The sequence below is a fragment of the Cebus imitator genome, unplaced genomic scaffold (genome assembly GCF_001604975.1).
Source record: "Cebus imitator isolate Cc_AM_T3 unplaced genomic scaffold, Cebus_imitator-1.0 Scaffold17, whole genome shotgun sequence".
NCBI classification, from domain to species: Eukaryota; Metazoa; Chordata; class Mammalia; order Primates; family Cebidae; genus Cebus; species Cebus imitator.
In genome coordinates, this window is record NW_016107332.1 from 9,428,421 (window position 1) to 9,454,561 (window position 26,141).

Sequence of the window (26,141 nt, forward strand, 5' to 3'; positions counted from 1 at the left end):
AGATTTGAATGGAAACTCATAACCAAACCATATAATTCCACCCTGGTTCTCTCCCAAATCTCATATCCTTCTCACATTTCAGAAACAATTATGCCTTCCCAACAGTCCCCCTAAGTCTTAACTCATTCCGTCGTTAACTCAAATGTCCAAGTCCAATTTCATCTGAGATAAAGCAATCCTCTTCCACCTGTGAGCTTGTAAATCAAAAACAAGTTAATTACTTCCAGGATACAATGAGGGTATGGGGACTGGGAAAATGATACCATTCCAAATAGTAGAAATCAGCCAAAACAAAGGTGCTACAGGCCCCATGCAAGTTTGAAACCCAGAAAGGCAGTAATTAAACCTTAAACCTCCAAAATAATCTCATTTGACACCATATGCCACATCCAGGGCATGCTGATGCAATGACTGGCAGTCCCAAGGCCTTAGATAGCTCTGTTCCTGTGTCTCTGCAGGGTACAGCTCCCCCTTGGCTGATTTCGCAAGCTGGTCTCGAGTGCCTGCAGCTTTTGCAGGTACATGGTACAAACTGTCAGTAGATCTACAATTCTGGGGTCTGAAGAATGATGGCCCTTTTCTCATAACTCCACTAGGCAATGCTTCAGTGGGGACTCTGTGTGGGGCCTCCAACTCCACATTTCTCCTCCACACTGCCCTAGTAGAGGTTCTCCAGGTGAGCTCCACCCCTGCAGCAGACTTCTGCCTACACATCCAAGAGTTTCTACATATCCTCTGAAATTGAGGCACAGGTCTCCCAAACCTCAGTTCTTGCCTTCTGTGCACTTGCAGGTCCAACACCATGTGGAAGCTGCCAAGGCTTAGGGCTTTCAGTCTCTGAAGCAATGCCGGGAGTTATACCTTGGCCCCTTCTAGCCATGGCTGGAAGTTGGAATGGCTGGGACATTGGATGCCATGTCTCAAAGCTGCACAAAGTAGCAGAACCCTGGACCTAGCCCACAAAATTATTTGTCCCTCCTAGGCTTCTGGGTCTGTGATGAGAGAGTCTAACATGAAGGTCTCTGAAATATCTTGGAGACATTTTCCCCTTTGCCTTGGCTATTAAGGTTTGGCTCCTCTTTACTTATACAAATTTCTGTAGTTAGTTCGAATTTCTCCCTGGAAAATGGGTTTTTATTTTCTATGACATGGTCAGGCTACAAATTTTCCAAACTATGCTCTGCTACTTTTTAAGTATATGTTCCAGTTTCAGATAATCTGTTTGTTCAGACATATGAGTGTATGCTGTTAGAAGCAGACGGTTCACATCTTGAATGTTTTGCTGCTTAGAAATCTCTTCTGAGAGATACTCTAAATCATCTTTCTCAAGTTCAAAATTTCACAGATTTTTAGAACAAGGACAAAATTCCAGCAGTCCCTTCGCTAAAGCATAGCAAGAGTAATATTTGCTCCAGTTTCCAATAAATTCTTCATCTCCGTCTGATATCTCCTCATCCTGGACCTCATTGTCCTGATCAATAACAGCATTTTGATTACAACCATTCAACAAGTCTCTAGGAAGTTCCAAACTCTCCCTCATGTTTCTCTCTCCTTCTGACCCTCCCAAAATGCTCCAACCTCTTACCTTTACCCAGTTCCAAAGCTGCTTCCACATTTTCAATCATCTTTATAGCAATACTCAAAATCTCAGGTACCCATTTTCTGTTATTAGTTTGTTCTAACATTGCTATAAAGAACTATCGGAGACTAGGTAATTTATAAAGAAAAGAGGTTTAATTGACTGTATAGGAATCATGGCTGGGAGGCATCAGGAAACTTACAATGGTGGCAGAGGGCAAATGGGAAGCAAACACATCCATCACATGACAGCAGGAGAGAGAGGAAAAGAGCACAAAAGGGGAAGTGCCACACACATTTAAGCCATCAGATCTAGTGAGAACTCACTATCACAAAAATATCAAGGGTATATTTGTCCCCATGATCAAGTCACCTCTACCAATTCCCTCCACCAACACTGGGAATTATAATTCAATATCAGATTTGGGTGGAACACAGTGCCAAACCATATCAATATCAAAGAGGGGTTGAACAGAAAAAAAATCAAAGTCTTCTCATCAAAAACAATACTAGCCAGAATATAACACTATGTATTTCACAATTTCTTTAACAAGCTGATAAAAAATCAGCAGGTGGAGTGGAGGAAAGCCTCCCAAAGCAGACTTCTATACCGAGTAAATTATCTGGTTGCAACAAAAGCAAAACATGAAAACAAAATCAGACAAGCAATGCTAGAGAGAATATTTCATTTACAGACAAATACACCACAAAAAAATTAAGATAACTTCCCCAGGCAAAAGTAAAATATGAAACACTGAAAACAAATAAAGAGCAACAAAACAACGTGGATCACCAGAAATGATAAACATGTTGGCAATTATAAAGTATTTACTTTCTCTTTACAAAAGTACTTTGTAAAATAATCACTGAAAGCAAAAGCAAAAAGTTTATTTTGTAGTATTTAGAATACAAGTAGAAGTAAAATGTGTGGACCTTAACACTATATGGAGGAAAAAAAATAGAGCTATTGATGCTAGTTTTTACATTATATGTAAAGTGGTACACTATTATTTTAATGTTGGCTGTTTTAAGTTAAAAATTCATATTTGAAATACCAGAGCATCCACTAGAAATATAAAGCAATGTGGTATGATAAAAAAAAAAATCAAACCTAAAAAAGTCAGGAAAAAAAGGAATAAAGAAACCAAGAAAAAATGGGACACAAAGAACAACTCCAAAATGTAGACTGAAATTCAAACACATAAATAATTACACTCAATGGAAAATGTTGAAGCACTTTGAACAGAACATAAAGATTATGAGACTATTTAAATGTCTACAACACCTGCTTTGAATGTACTGACATAAATTAAAAATGAATATACAGAAATTGATACATCATGAAAGCACACTAATTATAAGAAAGTGAGACTGGCATGGTCATTTATTAATAGCCAAAAAAGAGAATAAGTTTATGGCTGAAATACACAGAGGAACGTAGAATGCTTTCCTTCTTAGTAGTCACTCTGTCATCCACAGCTACAAACTTTGTGCACTCACAGTAATGTGATTGCACATTACTGTGGACTTCAGAAATCCAAGATTCTCTCCCTGTTTTTCTTCTTAGTTCTTGGAATCCTTGCAAACTGTGCACTTTTTTTCCTTTCTTCCATTTCTCTTCATTAATTATATAGCAATATATAGCAACTTTGGAAAATTAGAAAGTACAGACAAATAAAACATAAATTTTACAAGCCTTTTACATTTATTACTTAGTGATAATTGTTTTTAACATTTTATTATAAAATTTTTCACCTATTTTCTCTGAATTTATTTTTAGCAGTTTACACTACACAACATATAGACATATCTATAAAACATAAATGAGATAAAAATCAACAGAAATGTTGCCTATGTCCTGAATGGTTTTGCCTAGGTTTTCTTCTAGGTTCTTTATGGTGTTAGATCTTATGTTCAAATCTTTAATCCATCTGGAGTTAATTTTAGTGTTAAGTGTAAGGAAGGGGTCCAGTTAGGCAAGTGTTGCAAAGAACCAATTTACATAGCGAAGCCAAAACTGTAAAAAACAAAAAAATAAAAATAAAAATATACATTTTTTATAATTTTTAAATCTTAAATCCTATCTGGAGAGCCTGCCCTTCCCAATCAATAAAAAATAGGCCATCCAATTGAACTGTATAAAAATAATATGTACAACTATTACATATCCATAATAATTAAAAAGAATTTTAAAAATAATCTCAGCACTTATTCAGAAATATACTGGTGTCACTCAAACTATACAGTAATGACATTCAGCAGCTAAAATTATATAGCTATTTTACAGCAAATATCAATGTCATTACTGTTTCAACCTGACTTCCCATTCTACCCCTAAACTCCCAGACTTGAAATCAGCTACAATTTCTTGAGTAGCTGGGGTATGGTTTAGGAAAGGAAGCTATGATTGTTTGTATGGCACCTACCATTTCCTCTCTGCCAAAACACTTGTTTAAAAAGTCATGTAATATTTCTATTAAATTGTAAATGCAATCGACAAGGAAATGGCCTACTAGCAGTGTATTACATTTGTGGCAGTGTCAAGGGGCCTACAGCAAAATAGTGCACATGATAATTTCACCACACATTCCCAAGTAACAAAATTGTGCTTTACATAAATATCAGAAAACCTGAGCAAGATCCAGAGAAAGCAATGAAAATCTGCCCAAGCTTTCATGCTTGCCTATATCAATTCTATGTCATAACTAAAGCAAAATAGAAAAGCATCCACATATGTTCAAGAAGCTTGTGAAGTTAGATCATATAACCCTGGGGAAACTATTGCAACATAAATCTGTGTATTTATTATTAACCACTGTAACACAACTCACTAATGAAAATGAAGAAAAACAAACAAAAAACCCCAGAAATTTTAAAGCATTTATGTTAATTAATAACAGCTATAAGAATTGTCGTACTGGATTAAACACATTAAATTTTTAAAAATCAATACACAATGAGAATGATAAAAGAGAATGACAGACACAATATTCACATATCACCATTTGAGGTGTTTGTAAAGGCAACTTCTCACTGTAAAATTTAGTAACTAAAGGGAAAGATTTAAACACTTACCTTTTACTTTCCAATAAATAGTTAACAGAAATTAAATGATTCTATTTGATAAACTGAAAGGATGAATTTAGAGAATAACACAGAATAACACTGCCCAATAATGTAAAATTGTATACAGTTTAGAATTAAAAAGCCCACCTTACATATAGTTTTGAAAATTATTTACTAAAAATTTAATAAGTTGTGTTAAATGCACTTGTGTAATTCAAGGTGAACTGAACCTTCCTATAGTTCTAAAATAAGGTAAGACAGTTTATTTTCTGATTGCTGCCATGGGAAAATGTACTATTTAATGAAGTATCTGACTGTCAATAGCCTCTTCTAGTGGTCAAGGTAATGCACACTGTCCAGATATGATATCTTGGTGACATTATTTACACAGTCTTCCAATTGTGTATATTTAAGAAGTAAGATAGAATCTCTTGATATTTTACAATTTTTTTAGGAACCTGAAAAAAAATCAGATTATTTCCTTTGTAACACTAGCTTATGTACCAATTATTAAAATCATTTTCCCAATTAATATAGCAATATAAATTATGAGAGATAATTAAGGTATTTTTGAAGACATGAACTGTGACCTAGATATAGTACTTTGTTGTTTTCATTTATTCTCCCACTTTAGGAATTAAACTTTAAAAAATGTGAATTGGGAAAAAAGGTGGAAAGTTAGGAAAAGGTGAAATTACCTTATAATAGGCTGATTAATATGCTTAAAAATATAATTACAGTAATGTCTCTGAAGGGGTACTATAAAGTAAAATCAATCAGTTTTTATTAATTTTTTTTTCCTGGAATTTGAATTTGAACAGATGCTCTGAGAATATTTGAGTTAGCAGGAGAAGGGAAGAGAGTGAAGGGGAGATGAGGGGAGATGAAATTGTGTTATTGGTTATGAATGGCATGAATTTATATCATTATTAATTTTTACCTATAGGAAATTTTCTTGTATGAACTAGTAAATTTTGAAAATTGGACTGACTTAGCAAGATAAGGTAGATAACTTAAATAAGTGGTAATTGCTTGAGATAGAAAAAATATAGCTTTACTTAAGGTTTCTGTATTCAATTTTTAAAAATATGTCCGGTGTGATTTAAAGTCATTCTTTATTAACTTATTAAATCTACGTTTCTTTACCTAATAATATTAATAAATAATCAGAGTTTCAGATAAAATACTAAATGCATATTTAGATTATTTACATACCAGAAAAAATATCAGAAAGTATGATAATGGCATTTCATTTACATCTCCATAAAAATCACTTTATTTTTTAAAAGCCTGTAATTATTTAATGGGTATAAAGGTATATAATTATGATGGTCCAAAGTAAAACATAATTTGAACATGTATGATGGCAACTAACCAAGGCAAGTACTTTTAATATTTTGGAAAAATCTTTTTTCTCTTTGACCCCCTCTCCAGCAGAGTGTTGAATTAACAGTATTTCTCACTTCATGCCACATTATCATCATTATGCCCCCTCCCCCTTTAAGAATATGTTTATTTAATCCCTTTCCCTGTATATTTTCTCGCCCTATGTGTCACCATCCATAGACATTCACTCTAATGTGTTTGAAAATTATACTTTTGAGTGTATGTGTTTTGTACAACACATTGTTATTGTCTGAGTACATATTTTTAAATTATTTAAATGCAATTATGAAAGGGCTTCTATTTTTTTCTCTCTCATTTCTGTTTTAAAGTTTTATCCAAGCAGTTTCCCAGCCTTTACTTCAAGTTGCCAATCGTATTTCACAGTATTCATCCATTGTTGGGTGTGAGCAACTGAATAGACCAATTTTATTTTAACAAACAATGCTACTATAAGCATTCACTGTTAATTTTTCATCTGTATTCATTAATATTATTCTGAATGCACAAAAAAGGTTCCTGAATCAGAGCACATTATTATTATTTATGGTGAATAATAAATACATGGTTCCACATTCCCCAGTTCTTACCCATGTGACCATGTGATGAGATTCAAATATCAACTTACATGTAATAATGTCCATATTTTAGGCAAGTAACTCACAAATACAAATATTCCCGTTTATATGGAGGAAAAAGTCAGCTGTCAGCACATTCCTTCTGAACTCTCCTTGGGATAATGATGAGACTATCCTGTGTTCTTATTCTTGCTCTTGTATAAATAAATCTAAAACGGAGAGAGAAGACCAGCTTTTTCATGTTTACAACCAGAGGGTTCATCCTTTTGAAGTGTAAACAGCAATTAAAATATACTTTTAAATCTCTGCTGGGTTACTTAGCAATCTTTAGAGTTATCACAGGTCAATACTGTTGAATGGAACCGTTTTGCTCATGGGGAGACAAGAGATGATTTGTTATCTTTGGCTGGGAGCAATTAAGCTGCACTATTAGTGAGACAAATGACTGCAGTTCTATTTCTCCTGGTATGTAAAAAGCAAAATGTTTCTGGGGAAGTGAAAGCAAAACTTCTTTATCTTCATAGTATATCAATTTCTGGAGCTTAGGATGTTAAGAGTTTACAGAAACATTGAGAAATTCAAGAAAGATTCGTTTTTCCACATTCATATATATAAGATCCTCATTGATCTTTTGGAGAATTGCTCTGGGTTGTATGTTTAGGAACTGAATTAATGAGTGATAGGTTTTCTATCTAAACTTATGGCACTAATCTACAGTGTTCCTGCATCCCAACATCCATGAAAATCCTTGCCATTAACCAGCTGTTTAATGTCTACCTAACAAATACATATAGTCATTAATATTTTAGTTTGTATCTAATAAATGAAGAGTTTGAGCATATTTTTATATACTTCTTAGCCTTTTGATATTTCTTGTTGTATCATTTTTCTGTTTCTCCTTTGGGTCTTTCCTCAGATTTCTTGTCTGTTAACTTTGTTTATAGTGTCCTGAAAGGAACAGAGGTCTGCGGGCTTTTTTTTTTTTTTTTTTTTTTTTGAGGCAGAGTTTCACTCTATCACCCAGGCTAGAGTGCAATGATTTATCACTGCTCACTGCAGCCTCAACCTCCCGAGCTCAGATGGTCCTACCACCTCAGCCTCCCCAGTAGCAGAGACACTATTATCCACAAAATATTCCCTACAGATATCCTCGTACTTATATTCAGTTAAGTCCATAGTTTTTCTTTTCATGGTTTTACCTAATTTATCACAAATTCTCCTTTATATATGAGACAAAATAAAGATTGTTTATTTTTCTTGACATATCAGTGTGGATTTTCAAAATTTTCCGCTAAACATTGTCAACTCCCCAATGTTATGTATTATATATTATATTAATAGTAAATAAAAGCATCTGTTTCTGTTTTTCCGTTCTGTCCCGTGGACATATGCAACTTTTTTACTTCTTCATTTATTTTTATAGATGGGAAAAGTGGTCCGTTTTTCCTCTGAAAAGTTATTTAAGGTACTCACTAAATTCTGTAGTAAGTCAATATATACTATATACATATATTGCATATTTATATATTACTGTATTTTAATAACCTAACTAAAAGTTTGTAATCTTCCTTAAAAGTTTATAATGCTCCTCATATATTCAATTGATACTTAAAATATGCATTGTCATATAATGCATTAACTCTATTTACTTCGGAATGAGGGAAAAATTGGTTTAATCCAATAAAATAAAGCAATGATTACATAAATGTTTTGAGTTTCATAAAGTAATGTAATATAATATAATAATGTAATAAATAGAGGCCGGACACGGTGGCTCATGCCAGTAATTCCAGAACTTTGGGAGGACAAGTCAAGTGGATCACCTGAGGTCAGGAGTTCGAGACCAGTCTGGCCAACATGGTAAAACCCTGTCGCTACTGAAAATACAGAAACTAGCCAGAAGTAGTGACAGGTGCCTGTTATTCCAGCTATTCGAGAGGCCCAGACAGGAGAATCACTTGAATCCAGGAGGCAGAGGTTGCAGTGAGCCAAGATCATGCCACTGCACTCCAGCCTGGGCAACAAGAGTGCAACCCTGTCTCAAAAAAAAATTATAAATATTATAATTATAAATATTACTAGTGAGAAAGAATACAGATTAAAATCAGCAATCAGAAAATGCACATGGAGCAAAGCCTAGGATAAATAAGTTCTGTCAGCAACAAAGATTGCTCCCTGGCATTTGGGCCTTAACACTACAATTTACACAGCACCAATGCAACTTCATATTTCTGTATCAATTCCACTGATCACTGTTAATATATGTTTATATGAACATATGCTTTTGCATATAATTACATATAAATGCTTCTGTCATATGTACTTCATGTAACTACTTGTGAGAAAGCTTATATTAGGATCAGTATTTTCATTATTTTCATTCAATATATTAATAATTCTTAATATATTTATAATATATTTTCTAATAATGAATTCTGTCTATTTGCAAAATCTGCTTGTTATGTAGTAAATATGCACTGAGGTATGCTTACAGCATTTGTGTGTATATTTTGTCTAGTTTTAAAATTATATTTTATGTGCTACAGAAATATATTGTAGAAATGCCTGTGTCTTTTTGAAGAAACTATTTCTATCAAAAAAATGAAAATGTGCTAATAACTAGAAACAGTAAATATCTTCTATTTGAGACTCTTTTGTCTTTCTATAACTAACATTGTCTTTTAGAAAAGCCATTACTTATAGATTGTTTTTGTGGAAACTTACTCATTTCTTCAGTTCCTTTAACTTAATGAGATCAGTTATAATGTTCCAAAACACATGAAAAAAATACTGATTTCAAGGTATATTTGGCACAATATTAGTGTTAGAAAGACAGATTTTAAAGTATGATGGCTACCTAATATTTTAAGTATTTATTCTCATGTTTTAATGTTTTATTTACAAATAAAACATAGTCAATATGTGATCTATTAATATATTAATATATTTCTATCCAAAACTACAGCCAGAGCAGTCACCACACCTGTTTTTATGGAAAGTATAATAAAGGGATACACATTAAACTAACAACCCTGCAATTATTTCTATCATGATAAAGTCTATGAAGGATATCTATCACCTGCTCTGTAAATAAAGTTTAGGGGAACACTACCCCGCTTGGTAGATTACTAAGATCTCCCAAATCACTCACTGATCTGCGACAGCAGACCTTTTCTAGGTACTCTTCTTCCTCTCAGTTACTGAAACTAGAAAACTCCTATACAGTATTTTTTAACTTCTATTTTTGATTACATCTAACTTTTTATGTAATGTTATCCTATCTTATGACTTAAATCGTATTTTCTATGCTGATACAACCAGTATTTATATTTTCATTCATATGCCTCAGCCACTGTATTCACTATCTCTTTGATACTTTTTAAGAATCTCATAGTTAATATATCCCCAACAGAAATCTTTATCCCCATACCCAAATTCGATCTCACTAAAGTAGGAATCCCCATTCTCATGGATGCATAAGCTAAAATCCCTAGTGTTATTCTTGACCTATTTTTCCTTATACTTAACATCTAATCAGTAAACAAATTCTTCTGGTGTGACCTTTAAAAATTATCTCCACCACCTTCACCTCTCCCGTACTAGTCCAAGTCACATCATCTTCCATTTGTGCAACAGCAGTAGCCTAACACTGGGTCTCATTGTGTAAGGTCATGAGACCTTCTCAATTCTACTCTCCACTGATTGACTAGAATTGTACTTTGAACCTACTTGAACAAAATGGTAAGACCATAGCTGGTTTACCAATATAGAAAACATACTCTTTGGTGGTTAACTTTTCAACTGTTTTTCTTCATATTCCTGTTTTCCTAATATACTCTGCCCCACTAGATAACTTTTCATTAATCAAATATTTTGTCTTTGTCAGTGCAGGCTGACACAACAAAATACTACAAATTAGGTGGCTTAACCAACAAGAATGTATTTTCTTACAGTTCTAGAAGCTGAAAATCCAAGATCAAGGTTCTGGAAGGATTTGGTTCCTGGTAATGACTCTCTTCCTGGCTTGCAGATAGTCACCTTCTTCATGTCCTTACATGGTGGACAAACAGTGAGAGACAAAGTGATTAAGAGAGAGAAACGAGAGATAGTTATTTTCCTCTTTTCATAAGCCACATTCATCAGATTAAGGCCCTACCCCATGATCTCATTTAACCTAATTACCTCCTAAAGGCCCTATTTCCAAATAAAGTCACATTGAGGATTAGGACCACTTCTGCTCAAATGTCACCTCCTATGAAGAGTTCTTTTCTGGTCTTCTAGTCTAAAATGCACTAATAATTAATTTATATTCTATTGTCTTGCTTCTAATATTCCTAGAAGACAATACATATTAAATGTATATTTATTTTCTTCTTTGTATTAGCTCTCTCTCCACTACCATAATTTAAGCTTCATGAGGGTTCAGGACTTTGTATTGTTTTTGCTTTCCAAGATATCTGTTGAAATATATTAGACTCTGAATATATTTTGAATAGATAAATTAAGAAATGTTGGCCAGTTGTGGTGGCTCATGCCTGTAATCCCAAGATTTTAGAAAGCCAAGGAAGGAGGATTGTTTGAGCCCAGGGATTTGAGAATAGCCTGAGAAACACAGTGAGACCACATCACTACGAAAAAGAGAATTAGCCGTGTGTGGTGGTGCCCACGTGTTGTTCTATCTCCTCCAAAGGAGGATGAGATGGGAGGATAGCTTGAGCCTGGAAATTTAAGGCTGCAGGGGGCCAAGATTGCACTACTATACTCCAGACTATACAACACCCTGTTTTACAAAAAGTGAATAAACGTTTAGCTTATAGAAATATATAATGGTGAAGATTTGATCAGGCAGTGTCTTGAAAAGCAATTAATCGAATACTAGTTCACAGCTTGAATTAATTCAACCATTGTGGAAGACACTGTGGTGATTGATTCCACAAGGATCTAGAAATAGAAATTCCATTTGACCTAGCGATCCCATTGCTGGGTATATACCCAAAGGATTATAAATCATTCTACTATAAAGACACATGCACATGTATGTTTATTGTAGCACTGTTCACAATAGCAAAGACTTGAAACCAACCCAAATGCCCATCAATGATAGACTGGATAAAGAAAATGTGGCACATATACACCATGGAATACTATGCAGCCATAAAAAAAGAATGAGTTCATGTCCTTTGCAGGGACATGAATGAAACTGGAAACCATCATTCTCAGCAAACTGACACAAGAACAGAAAAGCAAACACCTCATATCCTCCCTCATAAGTGGGTTTTGAACACATGGACACAGGGAGGGGAACATCACATACCAGGGCCTGGGTGTTACAGGGCTAGGGGAGGAATAGCAGGGGATGGGGGTATTGGAGAGGGATAGCATTGGGAGCAATACCTAATATAGATGACACGGCAATAGATGCAGCAAACCACCACCATGGCACGTGTATAACTATGTAACGAACCTGCACAATCTGCACATGTACCCCAGAACTTAAAGTATAATAAACAAATTAATAAAAAAGAAAGTTGGAAAGAGAAAACACAATAGAAAATAAAATGATACTTTATTAACATTTAGACATTTTTTTTTGTAAATACCATTACTACCTTTCAAAACAAATGAAATATTCTTAATGAGGAGAAAAACATTGGCGAAAGATATAAAAATATTAGTAACTGAAACTCAAAACACATTTCAGTACATTAAACTGTTTGAAGAATAAAATCATATTAAAAAATAAGACATTAGTACATCATTTCTGAAGAATATTTAAAAGTGTATGGACCATTTAAAATGTAATAAATATTTGAATATTTTATTCTAATTAATAATGGTTGAATTATGTAAGATAAAGACATATTTGTCAGTAATATTTTTAAGAATGGCAAAATTTTTTGATTGTGAAGAAATTATAGCTTATTCAAAAATAAAATATTGACAATTTTAAAAAATATATTTCACTCAAATAGTTTTTGAGTGCTAAGCACACCAAACCTAGTTAAGTAAACCAATTTCATAGAAATAAGTTACCTTCATAAATTTTATATTAAAAGATGCTATTCAAATATTTATGCAATAAATATCATTAACTAATGAAATCGTGTCTGAAATTTGTATCCAAGTGTGACCCAAAATATTTATCAAAAAATTAAATGCAAGGAATAAAGAAATAGATCAAGCATTCTTATTTCTAAGAAGACTATATGAGCATTATATTCAATATTTCTCTTTATAAATACTTCATTTGCAATATTGCTTTATTTTGCCTTTCCATTAGCTTAGGGTTTCATATTTGGAGAATGATATGGATCATCTTCAGTTTTCATTATATTGTATGGCTATAAAGTTTGAAAGATAGTGCTCATCTCAAATGATTTGCCAAAACCAATTGGATGATTATACTGTAAATCATAACCATGAACTGAAGTTTTTTAACTTTCTTCGCTTTCTAAAACAAAACAACAAAAAAAAGAAGTGTACCTGCCTACAAAAATTATGGAACCTTGATTATATATTCACATTCTCATGAACTTATCTACAAAATACAGCATTTTCTTTAGAATGAAATACAATTTAGAGATTATTTAGTCCACGTCATCTTTAATAATGAAGTATATTTTCTTTGCCATTTTTAAATCCAATTCATATGATGTATTCTTATATTAAACACATTTAGCGCTTACCAAAAGAAACTGCATTGAATGCTTAATGCTTTCTTTGACACAAGAAATGCAAACAAATCTTGCATACTCACTTTAAGAATCAATCCTTTACTGTAGTCATATACATAAACTCTAGAGTAATTAAGATCATAAAAATTGTTTTATGGTTGGCAATTAATCTCTGTAGCTGCTTTTTTTTTTAACTTTGCTTCTTTTAAAAAAGAAATTCTCAATTTTGTGTTAAATATACACCAAAAATTTACTCCTTACGTTTACGTATATTTTTAATTAAAAGATCGTCTCTTTCACTTTTGTAAGTCTCTGCTGGTAAAACTATAGAGTCATGTTCCAGGAAACAAATGAATTAATAGAAATTTCAACAAAAGGCATCAAAGTTGTTCGGAGGTGACAAATTGACAGAGTCTCAACAGTAGTTATATATTAATATGTTTATTTCAATTACTGATAGGTCCTTTGAGATTGCCACACAAAGGGAGAAATGTTTCCTCTTGTTGAGTGTGTGGAGGACTCATAAATAATATGTACATATTTGCCAGTTAGTATTTGCCTTCATCAGTCACCTGTGTCATATAGCAATGCATTTATACATGTGTTATGTGATTTCATTATTAGTAGCATCCCAAAGAGCAATGAGTATATAAAATTAAAATATCTGTAATGTAAAAATCAAAAGCTTAAAGAAGAATTTTTCTTTTTTATATCACTGCTATACCACTTTTAAAAAGTTGAGTGTAAATACAAGAATTAAGTATTTTCTTCATCTATTCATCTATGCAGAGCTTATGGTGGGCCATTAACTTTAGAGATCAGAATACAAATATTAAACTCAAGATAATGTATCTCTTAATTAAATATTTATTTTAAAATGCAATCATTTGACTGAGATTAAGGGTCAGATACTTACGGAAATATGACTTTACTTATCAGGGAATGATGGTCCCCTTAAATGAATTGTATACACTTATTTATAAATATTTATTATAAAACCAAAGATAAATGCTTGAGGATACCCCATTTACCCTAATGGTGATTATTTTACATTGCATGTCTTTATCAAAATATCACATATACCCCATAAATATATACATCTAGTAAGCACCCACAAAAGTTAAAAAAAAAAAATTGTCCAGGCATGGTGGCTTAAGCATGTGATCCCAGTACTTTGAGAGACTGAGGTGGGCACATCACTTGAGGTCAGAAGTTCGAGACCAGCCTGGCCAACATGGTGAAACTCCATCTCTACTAAACAAATAAAAATTATCCGAGTTTGGTGGTGCATGCCAGTAATCCCAGCTGCTCAGGAGGCTGAGGCAGGAGAATTGCTTGAACCCAGGAGGCAGAAGTTGCAGTGAACTGATACCTTGCCACTGTACTCCAGCCTGAGCAAGCAGGCAAGACTCTGTCTCAAAAAAATAATACTAATTAAAAATAAAAATATATATTTAGCAAATCTTTAAACATTGTTTTTATTGTTTTAAATTGCCTTAATTACAAAATGAAATTTCATAATTGTAACAAATTTACGCAAGAAACCAGTTAGCAAATAGTACTTAAAAATCTCTCTAACCCCAATTTTACTATCTGGAGAAAACAATGTCTTGCCCTCCACTGACCACCCCCCCAAAAAAAACTTTATGTTTTCCTATTCAACCTCTTTGTCATCCATCAGTCTCTGAATGTATTCAAAGTGATTCTAGCAAACTTTAGATAGATGAGAATTTTATTTTCTTAAAGTTTATATAGAGACAAACCATTACTGATGTCTGAGTCTCATGTCTGTTTTCCTTTGGCATTTCTGATACTTTAACATTTCTTCAAAGATAATTGATTTTTTAAAGTTTTATTAGGCATTTATTGATTTAGTTTTTCAGGAAAATATTTTTTAAGACCAGGTTGGGCTTATAGGCAATACAATAGGCTGATAATATAACTTAGTAAAGTGTCCTCGTTTCATCAAGTTCTGGATTTTTAACTATTTCAATCTCCCACACTGCTGCCCACTTTTCTCACAATACACAAACTTTTGTGAAACTTTCATTATCATATGTTTATAAAGACATAGATATGATCAATTTTTCACTTTATTCTTTGTTTACATCTAAAAATCAATGCAAGAAAAATAATTCCTTCACTTTCACTTGACTGCAGTATCACGGACAAATGAAAAAAGGTAGTACTGAGACAAACTGGTGACTACACCAGTATGACATTGAACTGGTGACTACAGGTCCTGTTTAAAGTATGTAGGAACTACTCAGCTTCATGGAAGAATGCTATTCTAGTACACTTGGGTTTTCCATATTTCTACAAGAAGCTAGATATCTTTATTTTGATGTAAACTCAATTAGTGTTTACTTTTGTAGCAACTATATTTAAAACATTACACATATAAAACAAGTACAAAATAAGATATTGAGTGTTTAGACTTTTAAGTTTATTGTATGAATAGTTTTTCACAGTAATTTTAAATACATCTGTTTTTTAATCTTCATTGTTTACAACGGTATAGAATCTATAGTATTCCCTATATAGTTTAGTTTTTATACAATTGTATTTGTTTTAAATTTTAAGTTGGTCAGAATTTCAAAAAAGTATCTCAATTTTCTTTATTATGGTTATACATGAAATCTAATTTTTCATAGATTCTTATTTTTATGTGTGAAATATACTTGTTTTGAAATTTACATTGTAATTATTTGCAGTTATCTTCCTTAATCTTTTTCTTTAAAAAGTAAGTTACTTTATTTCACTTTTAACTATGAAGGACTAGTTGGCAGAAAACCAATGCTCTTGCAAGTAATGACTGAAATTGCTGTCCATAATATAACTAAAACAAAATAACTTCTTTGAAGCATTGGGGAACTTTTGAGGAAGCCATAATTTAATGGGATGAAGATCCATTAGAAAACAAAAGCATGTTTAGAAAACACGTGCCAGTTTTGTTTGGCTCCATGTGTCAATTCTTAAGCTGGAGACAAAAGAGGCTGTGAAGTCAGATGGAGAGCTGCCAATAGGAAGCAAATAATTCAAATGAGCTCTCAGCAATTATATGGGCCTAACAAGGAAAATAAAATCAGACTCACCAAAATAGTAGACATTGACCCACCTAGATCTCAGTGATACGGAAGCACGGGAGAGATGTGGGAGATTTATTACTCTGATTAAGCTTTCTCTTAAAGATGTCCAAAGCTGGGCACTAGAATTCTGAAAAGGTGTCAGACTTCTGACTTCTACTTCTAGGAAGATAGAGTCTACATCCTTTTTTCAATTATTCCAGCTTCGGTCTTCTAAGATTCCAAAAGGTGGACAGAAGACCAACCAGCAAAGGACCTCAGGGCCCAAGGACAAACACAGTAGTGAATTCTTTGGGTTTGCCTTTGGCCTCATCTACTCCAATCTCAGAAAAGAAGCCTCCTGCAGAGCAGAAGTGAAAACAGAGCAGATAAAAATGCCCCAACAAAGTTTACCCTGTCTAACCAAGACAGGAACGTGGAAAACCACCAGGACAGAACACTGTTAGACAATAAATGCTAAACACGATATAAAACAAATTCTGGCCCCACACCCTACCATAATAGCAAAAGCTGGTAGGAAAGCCAACACTTCCACCTTCATCAAATTGCAAGTGGGTATCCTACACACTCTTTTGTAGCTACCAAAGAAATTTCAGTAGGGAGCCAGGGAGTTGAGATTTTCCTCCCCTCAGGCAGAACAAAGTGATAAAATAATGGTTTTCTTAAAATATGTGGTTCTAAGTCAAATTGATATCCATCAGGAAAAAAAAAATAATAATCCTGACTTCTACCGTAGACATTGTGTCAATTCTAAATGGATAAAAATCTTAAATACGAAAGGTAAAAAAATTAAGTTTTGAGAAATAAACATAGGTCAGCATCTTTATTAATTTTGAGGGGTAATAAATATATTAAACAAAACATTAAGTATACTAACCATAAAGGAAACATTTGGTAAATTGAGCTACATGAAAATGAAGAACTTACGTTGTCAAAAAAGAACACTTAAAAAAAAGATTCATTTCTTGCAGGTCACAGAGTGGAAGAAAGTCATTCCAATACCTATATCTGATAAGAGACTACATGTAGAATATATGAATAACCAAAATAAATCAATAAGCAAAAGAGCAACAACACAATAGGAAAACAGGGCAAAGTCTTCATCAGATTTTTTTAAATGATATATGCAAAAAGGCAATATAAGTACATAACTTCATTAATAATCAGAAAACAAAAATTGTAAACCAAAATGCAATAATAATGCTGGGAGGAAAATTTTAATGGCAGGTTTATGTACTTCATTTCAGTTTTAAGAATGTAGTTTTTTACTCTCTCAATATATTTATTAATTTAATTTTATTACACAATATATCAAAAAGTATGAAAGTATACCAGATCTAAGACAAATACTTAATTATCAAGATTGTTTAGTGAGTAAAAGTAAGAGTGTTGACTGAGAAGTAGCTACAGTAAAGAATATAAAATAGGATGGGCACAGTGGCTCATGCATGTAAAGCCAGCACTTTGGGAGGTTGAGGTGTTTGGATCTCTTGAGGTCAGGAGTTTGAGATAAGCCTGCCAACATGGTGAGGAACATAGTATTGTCCACTGGAGATCCTGGAAGTATCATCAATTCAAAAACAATACCACAAAGAAATAAATAAACCAGGCATGGTAGCTCATGACTGTAATCCCAGCAGTTTGGGAGGCCAAGATGGGCGGATCACCTAAGTTCAGGAGTTCAACACCAGCCTGACCAACATGGAGAAACCCCGTCTCTACTAAAAATACAAAATTAGCCTACATGGTGGTGCATGCCTGTAATCCTGGCTACTCAGGATGCTGAGGCAGGAGAATCACTTGAACCTGAGAGGCAGAGATTACAGTGAGCCAAGATCACACCATTGCACTCCATCCTGAGCAACAAGAGCTAAACTCCATGTCAAACAGAAAAAAAAAATAATAATAATAAGGAGAAGAGGAGGAGATAATTTTGAAAAATTATCACATATTCCTCTGTGAATGTTGGCAATTTCTATGTTTCCCCACCTTTGGGCTAGTGTAGCCATCATGTTACTATCCAAGCAATACATTTATACATTTTTACCCATGTGATTGTAGATGGTGCCTGTATTAAGTCATTGTTTCTATTTTACATAAATTTTTACCAAGCATTGTATTTATAATTGTTACAGGTACAGAAAAATTTCAAAGTAAATTTATGATCTTTGAAGGGAGAATAAACGATTTAGAAAAGTAAACAATTTAAGCTAGCATTTAATGTATGTCTAATTATGGATATATATACATATATCCATAATGTATGGATATGTGTGATCCAATTCTTACTATGAAAAAAATGTATTTAAGATATAAAACCAAATTAATATGGAAAGAGCAACAGAGTTCAACTGTTCCATTTGTTTCTACCCAAAAAGCGATATTTAAAAATACACAACAGGTATTTTCATAAATTAGAATATTTAAAGAAAACTAAGATATTTCATCAAAATTTATTTTAGGCTTCTTATGTTGACATTTTTCTCATACTTAATTCTTGAAATATACATATATAAGATTTTAATTATTTCTGAATAATAATGCTTATAGCACAGACGAGTTAACCTGACATTTCATTAAGTAATAATTGATGGTCGGATTTATACATTCTCATGGGAATTACTCTACATGTTGTTCAAAGACATAATGAAAGCTACATCACTTGGGAAAAAAATTTCAACTCCATTGAACAGTCATGTATCACTTTATGATAGAAGTATGTTCTGAGAAATCTGTTACAAAACTTCACCATTGTGTGAACATTATAGGTTGTACTTACACAAACCTAGATGGTATAGCCTACCATATACCTAGGCTACATGATATAATCTATTGCTCCTAGGCTACAAAATCTGTACAGCATGTTATTGTAGTGAATGCTATAGGCAACAGTAACACAGTGGTCAGTGTTTGTATATCAAAACATAAAAAGATACAGTAAAAATATGATATTATAATCTACATGAGCACTACTGCAGGTGCTCTGTCATTGACCAAAACATTCTTATGTGCTGCATGGGTACAAATTAAAGAAATTATATGATACATTAATGGTCTTTAAAAATAATGTAATTATCGGGAACTAACCAACTTACCCAAAAATTATTTTTAGCATTGGAAAAACCCTGAAAATAATAAAACATAGCAGAAAAAGATGTAATATTAAAAGAGGAAATTCAAGTTGATATTGGCAAGAATATGATATAATTACCTACATTCTCTGTTGGGTAAAGGCAATAGACATAAATGGGGTATTTACAGATGGTTCTACATTTTTGTTTTTCCCAAAGTCTTTATCTTATAAAATGATCAAAAGAAAAGTCATCAGGTTAGTATGAAAATCCTTCTTACTAGCACTTTGAAAATAGAAACAATACCAGCAAGTCTACAATATACTGCAAAAGCATTAAGCATATAAATTCCTACTGTCTTAATATGTAGTTTTTATGTGAATTAATCCTGCTACTTCACACATATGTGTATTCTAGAGTCTTTGGCAAACAGCCTCCAATATACTTACGTAAGATTTCCCAGTAAGGTTAGAATTATTTAAGCAGCAAATTTGTTTTGCACATCATACTATTAAAATTTATATATTAGCATTGACTAAACACATAATTAGGATATATGTCATATGCTAGCTATCAATAATTATTCTTTGCATTGATTTTAATTATTCTTTGTTACTAAATTTAAATTAGAAAGCATTTATGATTAAAATAATACACCAAATACCACATATAAATGTAAGTTCTTATTTCTAAAACTTAGTAGACAAAGAAATTCTAATTACAACAATGATTTGAGAATACTAAATCATTTTGAAACTTTATCAAAGTCTTAACTATTAATGAAAAATTTTTCAGTGATGAAAAGCCCTCAATAACATTGATTGATCCACACTTTTAAGAGCAAAATAAGGCCATATTTCATCAGGCAGTTCAGACATTGATAAATTTATCACATGAAAACCTTTCTGATATTCAGCCTGTACGACAGTGAATTGTAGCCTGTAGTGAGAATTTACAGCCATAATATGAGATTCACAACCCATCCTTTCATTTATTGTAGAAGTCTCCTGAATAGTAGCAGAGGTATAAATGTTTAATTAAATCACAGTAATGTTGCGACTTTTATTCTAAGGCTTCCCTTAAGAAAAAAAAAAACGGTACAAAAAATGTTTGGGAAATGATTATCAGTAACCTAATTTAATTTTATAGCTTAATAATTAATTTTGTTACAATAAAGTATATAAGATTCAATGAGATCATTAGCTAAATGAATTCATTAGTTCTACTGGGAAAAAAGTGTTGATATGCTTGGAGTTAAATCTCTGAGGTGAAAAATCAATATGACAGTTTTTAGTGTGTGGAGCTAGGTACAGCTCTACAGAGTTTCTGCTTCTGTTATAATGTGAATCAACATGGAAATAGATGTTGAGACAAATCCTTAGGTAGAATATGTTTTTTTTGTTTGTTTATTAAATTCAAACAATTTGGCATTGGAAAGTTTAGTCTTCCTTGCCAGAAAGTTTACTGTGCCTTAACAAACTCCTAATATAAAACATTATTTTATTCTGTTTTTAAATTATTTTAATCTCAACAAAAATATCAAAAATGAAAACTTTTAGTAATCACTAACAAAAAATTGATTGCATGAAAGCAAGTTGTTAATTGTAAGATTTACGCCAAGAAACAGATAAAAGTGTGGCTTCAATAAAAATAATTAAGCAGAAAATAGAAATAAGTACATTTGCTAATATAAAATAAAAACAAATGTATGAATTCTAATCCAGCTACACGGATATAACTCTTTACATTAAAAATTCATAAAGAAACATAAAATGCTGCCTACAATGGAAAAATGAAGTCTCTATAGTTAAAATGAGAAAATAAATATATTTGGATCACAAGTTATACATTTTAATCATTTCATACACAAAAACATTTTTAATTTTATAATGCATAAATTAATAATACATCTTTATGATGTAATTTTCTTTGTACTTTAGGTTCTGGTGTACATGTGCAGATCATGCAGGTTTGTTACATAGGTACATACATGGCAATGTGGTTTGCTGCCTCCATCCCCCTGTCATCTATATCTGGCATTTCTCCCCATGGTTTCTCTCCCCAACTCCCTACACCCCTCTATTGTCCCCCTAGTCCCCCGCAATAGATACCAGTGTGTGATCTTCCCCTCCATGTGTCCATGTGTTCTAATTGTTTAACACCCACCTATCAGTGAGAACATGTGGTGTTTGATTTTCTGTTCTTGTGTCAGTTTGCTGAGAATGATGGTTTCCAGGTTCATCCATATACCTACAAAGGACACAAGCTCATCGTTTTTTATGGCTGCATAGTATTCCATGGTGTATATGTGTCACATTTTCCTTGTCCAGTCTATCATTGATGGGCATTTGGATTGGTTCCAGGTCTTTGCTATTGTAAACAGTGCTACAATGAACATTTGTGTGTATGTGTCCTTATAATAGAATGATTTATAATCCTTTGAATATACCAGGTAATGGGATTGCTGGGTCAAATGGAATTTCTATTTCTAGGTCCTTGAGGAATCGCCACACTGTCTTCCCCAATGGTGGAACTAATCTACACTCCCACCAACAGTGTAAAAGTGTTCCTATATCTCCACATCCTCTCCAGGATCTGTTGTCTCCAGATTTTTTATTGATGTCCATTCTGACTGGCATGAGATGGTATCTCAATGTGGTTTTGATTTGCATTTCTGTAATGACCAGTGATGATGAGCATTTTTTCATATGTTTGTTGGCCTCATATATGTTTTCTTTTGAAAAGTGTCTGTTCATATCCTTTGCCCAGTTTTGAATTGGTTTATTTGTTTGTTTCTTGTAAATCTGTTTTAGTTCTTTGTAGATTCTGGATATTAGCCCTTTGTCATATGGGTGGATTGCAAAAACTTTTTCCCCTTCTATTGGTTGTCAGTTCACTCTAATGATTCTTTCTTTTCCTGTGCAGAAGCTCAGGAGTTTAATTAGATCCCATTTGTCTATTTTGGTTTTTGTTGCCAGTGCTTTTGGTGTTTTAGTCATGAAGTCCTTGCCTATGCATATGTCCTGGATAGTTTTGACTAGGTTTTTGTCTAGGGTTTTTATGGTCTTAGGTCTTATGTTTAAATCTTTAATCCATCTGGAGTTAATTTTAGTGTAAGGTGTCAGGAAGGGGTCCAGTTTCTGCTTTATGCACATGGCTATCCAGTTATCCCAACACCATTTATTGAACAGGGAACACTTTCCCCATTTCTTGTTTTTGCCAGGTTTGTCAAAGATCAGATGTTTATAGATGTGTGGCATTGCCTCTGCGGTCTCTGTCCTGTTCTGTTGGTCTATTTCTCTGTTTTGTCAGCAGTACCATGCTGTTTTGATTACTGTAGCCTTGTAGTATAGTGTGAAGTCAGGTAGCATGATGCCTCCAGGTTTGTTCTTTTTGCTTAGAACTGACTTGGCTATGCAGGTTCTCTTTTGGTTACATATGAAGTTTAAGGTGTTTTTTTTTCCAGTTTTGTGAAGAAGGTCATATGTAGCTTGATGGAGATAACATTGAATCTATAAATTACTTTGGACAGTATGGCCGTTTTCACAATATTTATTCTTTCTAACCATGAGCATGGAATGTTTCTCCATCTGTTTCTGTCTTCTCTTATTTCCTTGAGCAGTGGTTTGTAGTTTTCCTTGAAGAGGTCCTTTACATTCTTTATTAGTTGTATTCCTAGGTATTTTATTCTCTTTGTAGCAATTGTGAATGGCAGTTTGTTCTTGATTTGGCTCTCTTTAAGTCTGTTATTGGTATATAGGAATGTTTGTGATATTTGCACATTGATTTTGTATCCTGAGACTCTGCTGAAGTTGCTTATCAGTTTAAGGGAATTTTGTGCTGAGACAATGGGGTCTTCTAAATATTCATTCAAGTAATTTGCAAATAGAGACAATTTGATTTCCTTCTTTCCTAATTGAATACCCTTTATTTCTTTGTCTTGCCTGATTGCTCTGTCAAGAACTTCAAATACTATATTGAATAGCAGTGGTGAGAGAGGGCATCCTTGTCTAGTGCCAGATTTCAAAGGGAATGCTTCCAGTTTTTGCCTATTCAGTATGATATTGGCAGTGGGTATGTCCTAAATAGCTTTTATTATTTTGAGACACATTCCACCGATACCTAGTTTATTGAGAGTTTTTAGCATAAAGGGCTGTTGAATTTTGTCCAAGGCCTTCTCTGCGTCTATTGAGATAATCATGTGGTTTTTGGTTTTGGTTCTGTTTATGTGGTGAATTACATTTATAGACCTGCATATGTTGAATCAGCCTTTCATACCTGGGATGGAGAGCACTTGATATGATGGATAAGCTTTTTGATGTGCTGTTGCAATTGGTTTGCCAATATTTTATTGAAGACTTTTGTATCTATGTTCATCATGGATATTGGCCTGAAGTTTTCTTTGTTGAGCCTCTGCTGGGTTTTGGTATCGGGAGGATATTGGTCTCAGAAAGTGATCTGGGAAGGATTCCCTCTCTCTTTTTACATTGTTTGGAATAGCTTCAGAAGGAGTGGTACCAGCTCCTCTTTGCATGTCTGGCAGAATTCAGCAGTGAACCAATCTGGACCTGAGGGTTTTTTTGTTGGCAGACTATTAATTGCTGCCTCAACTTCAGCCCTTGTTATTGTTCTATTCAGGGTTTTGACTTCTTCCTGGTTTAGGCTTGGGAGGGTGCAAGTGTCCAGGAATTTATCCATTTCTTTCAGGTTTACTGGTTTATGTGTATAGAGTTGTTTGTAGTAATCTCTGATTGTAGCTTGTATTTCTGTGGAGTCTGCGGTGATCCCCTTTACATTTTTTATTGCATTTATTTGGTGCAATAGAATAGAAAAGAGGGTACTCTTTTCTATTAATCTGACTAGTGGTCTATTTTGTTAATCTTTTGAAGAAACCGGCTCCTGGATTTATTGATTTTTTATGGGTTTTTTGTGTCTCTATCTCCTTCACTTCTGCTCCGTTCTTAGTTATTTCTTGTCTTCTGCTAGTTTTTGAGTTTTTTTGATCTTGCTCCTCTAGCTCTTTCAATTTTTCTGACAGGGTATCGATTTTAGATCTTTCCTTGATCCTCATGTGGGCATTTATTGCTATAAATTTTCCTCTGGACACTCCTTTAAATGTGTCCCAGAGATTCTAGTACCTTGTGTCTTCGTTCTTGTTGGTTTCAAAGAAGATATTTATTTCTCCCACCATTTCATTGTTTATCTAGTCAACAGTCAAGAACCAGTTGTTCAGTTTCCATGAAGCTGTGAGATTTTGAGTTAGTTTTTTAATCATGAATTCTAATTTGTTTGCACTGTGATCTGAAAAACTGTTTGTTATGATTTCCAATCTTTTGCATTTGCTGAGGAGTGATTTACTTCCAATTATGGAGTCAATTTTAGAGTAGGTGTGATGTGGTGCTGAGAAAAATGTATATTCTGTGGATTTGTGGTGGAGAGTTCTGTAAATGTCTATTAAGTTTGCTTGGTCCAGATCTGAGCTCAAGCCCTGGATATCCTGGTTAATTTTTTGTCTCATTGATCTGTCTAATACTGATAATGGAGTGTAAAGTATGCCACTATTATTGTGTGGGAGCCTAAGTCTCTGTATGTTTTTAAGAGCTTCCTTTATATATCTGGGTGCTCCTGTATTGGGTGCGTGTATATTTAGGATCATTAGCTTTTCTTGTTGCAATGATCCTTTTACCATTATGTAATGCCCTTCTTTGTCTCTTTTGATCTTTGTTGGTTTAAAATCTATTTTATCAGAGATTGGGATTGTAACTCCTGCTTTATTTTTGTTCTACATTTTCTTGGTAAATTTTCCTCCATCCCTTTATTTTGAGCCTATGTGTATTATTGCATGTGAGATGGGTTTTCTGAATACAGTACACCGATGGGTTTTGACTTTTTATCCAATTTGCCAGTCTGTGTATTTTGATTAGGGAATTTAGCCCATTTACATTTAAGGTTAATATTTGTTATGTGTGATTTTGATCCTGCCATTTTGATGCTACCTGGTTTTTTTGCCCATTGGTTGATACAGTTTTTGTGTTGATGCTCTTTATCATTTGGTATGTTTTTGGAGTGGCTGGTGCTGGTTGTTCCTTTCTATGTTTAGTGCACCTTTTAGGAGCTCTTGTAAGGCAGGCCTGGTGGTGATGAAGTCTCTTAGCAATTGCTTGTTCTTAAAAGATTTTATTTATCCCTCACTTAGGAAGCTTAGTTTGGCTGGATATGAAATTCTAGGTTGAAAGTTCTTTTCTTTAATGATGTTGAATATTGGGCCCCACTCTCTTCTGGCCTGTAGGATTTCTACTGAGAGATCCTCTGTAAGTCTGATGGGCTTTCATTTGTGGGTAACCTGACCTTTCCCTTTGGCTGCCCTTAGCATTTTTTTCCTTCATTTCAACCCTGGTGACTCTGACAATTATGTGCCTTGGGGTTGTTCTTCTTGCAGAATATCTTTGTGGGGTTCTCTGTATTTCCTGGACTTGAAATTTGGCCTGCCTCACTAGATTGGTTAAGTTCTCCTGGATAATATCCTGAAGAGTGTTTTCCAGCTTGGATTCATTCTCTCCATCACATTCAGGTGCACCTATCAAACGTAGGTTAGGTATTTTCACATAATCCCATATTTCTTGGAGGCTTTGCTCATTCCTTTTTACTCTTTTTTTCTCTAATCTTGCTTTCTCATTTTATTTCATTGAGTTCGTCTTCAATCTC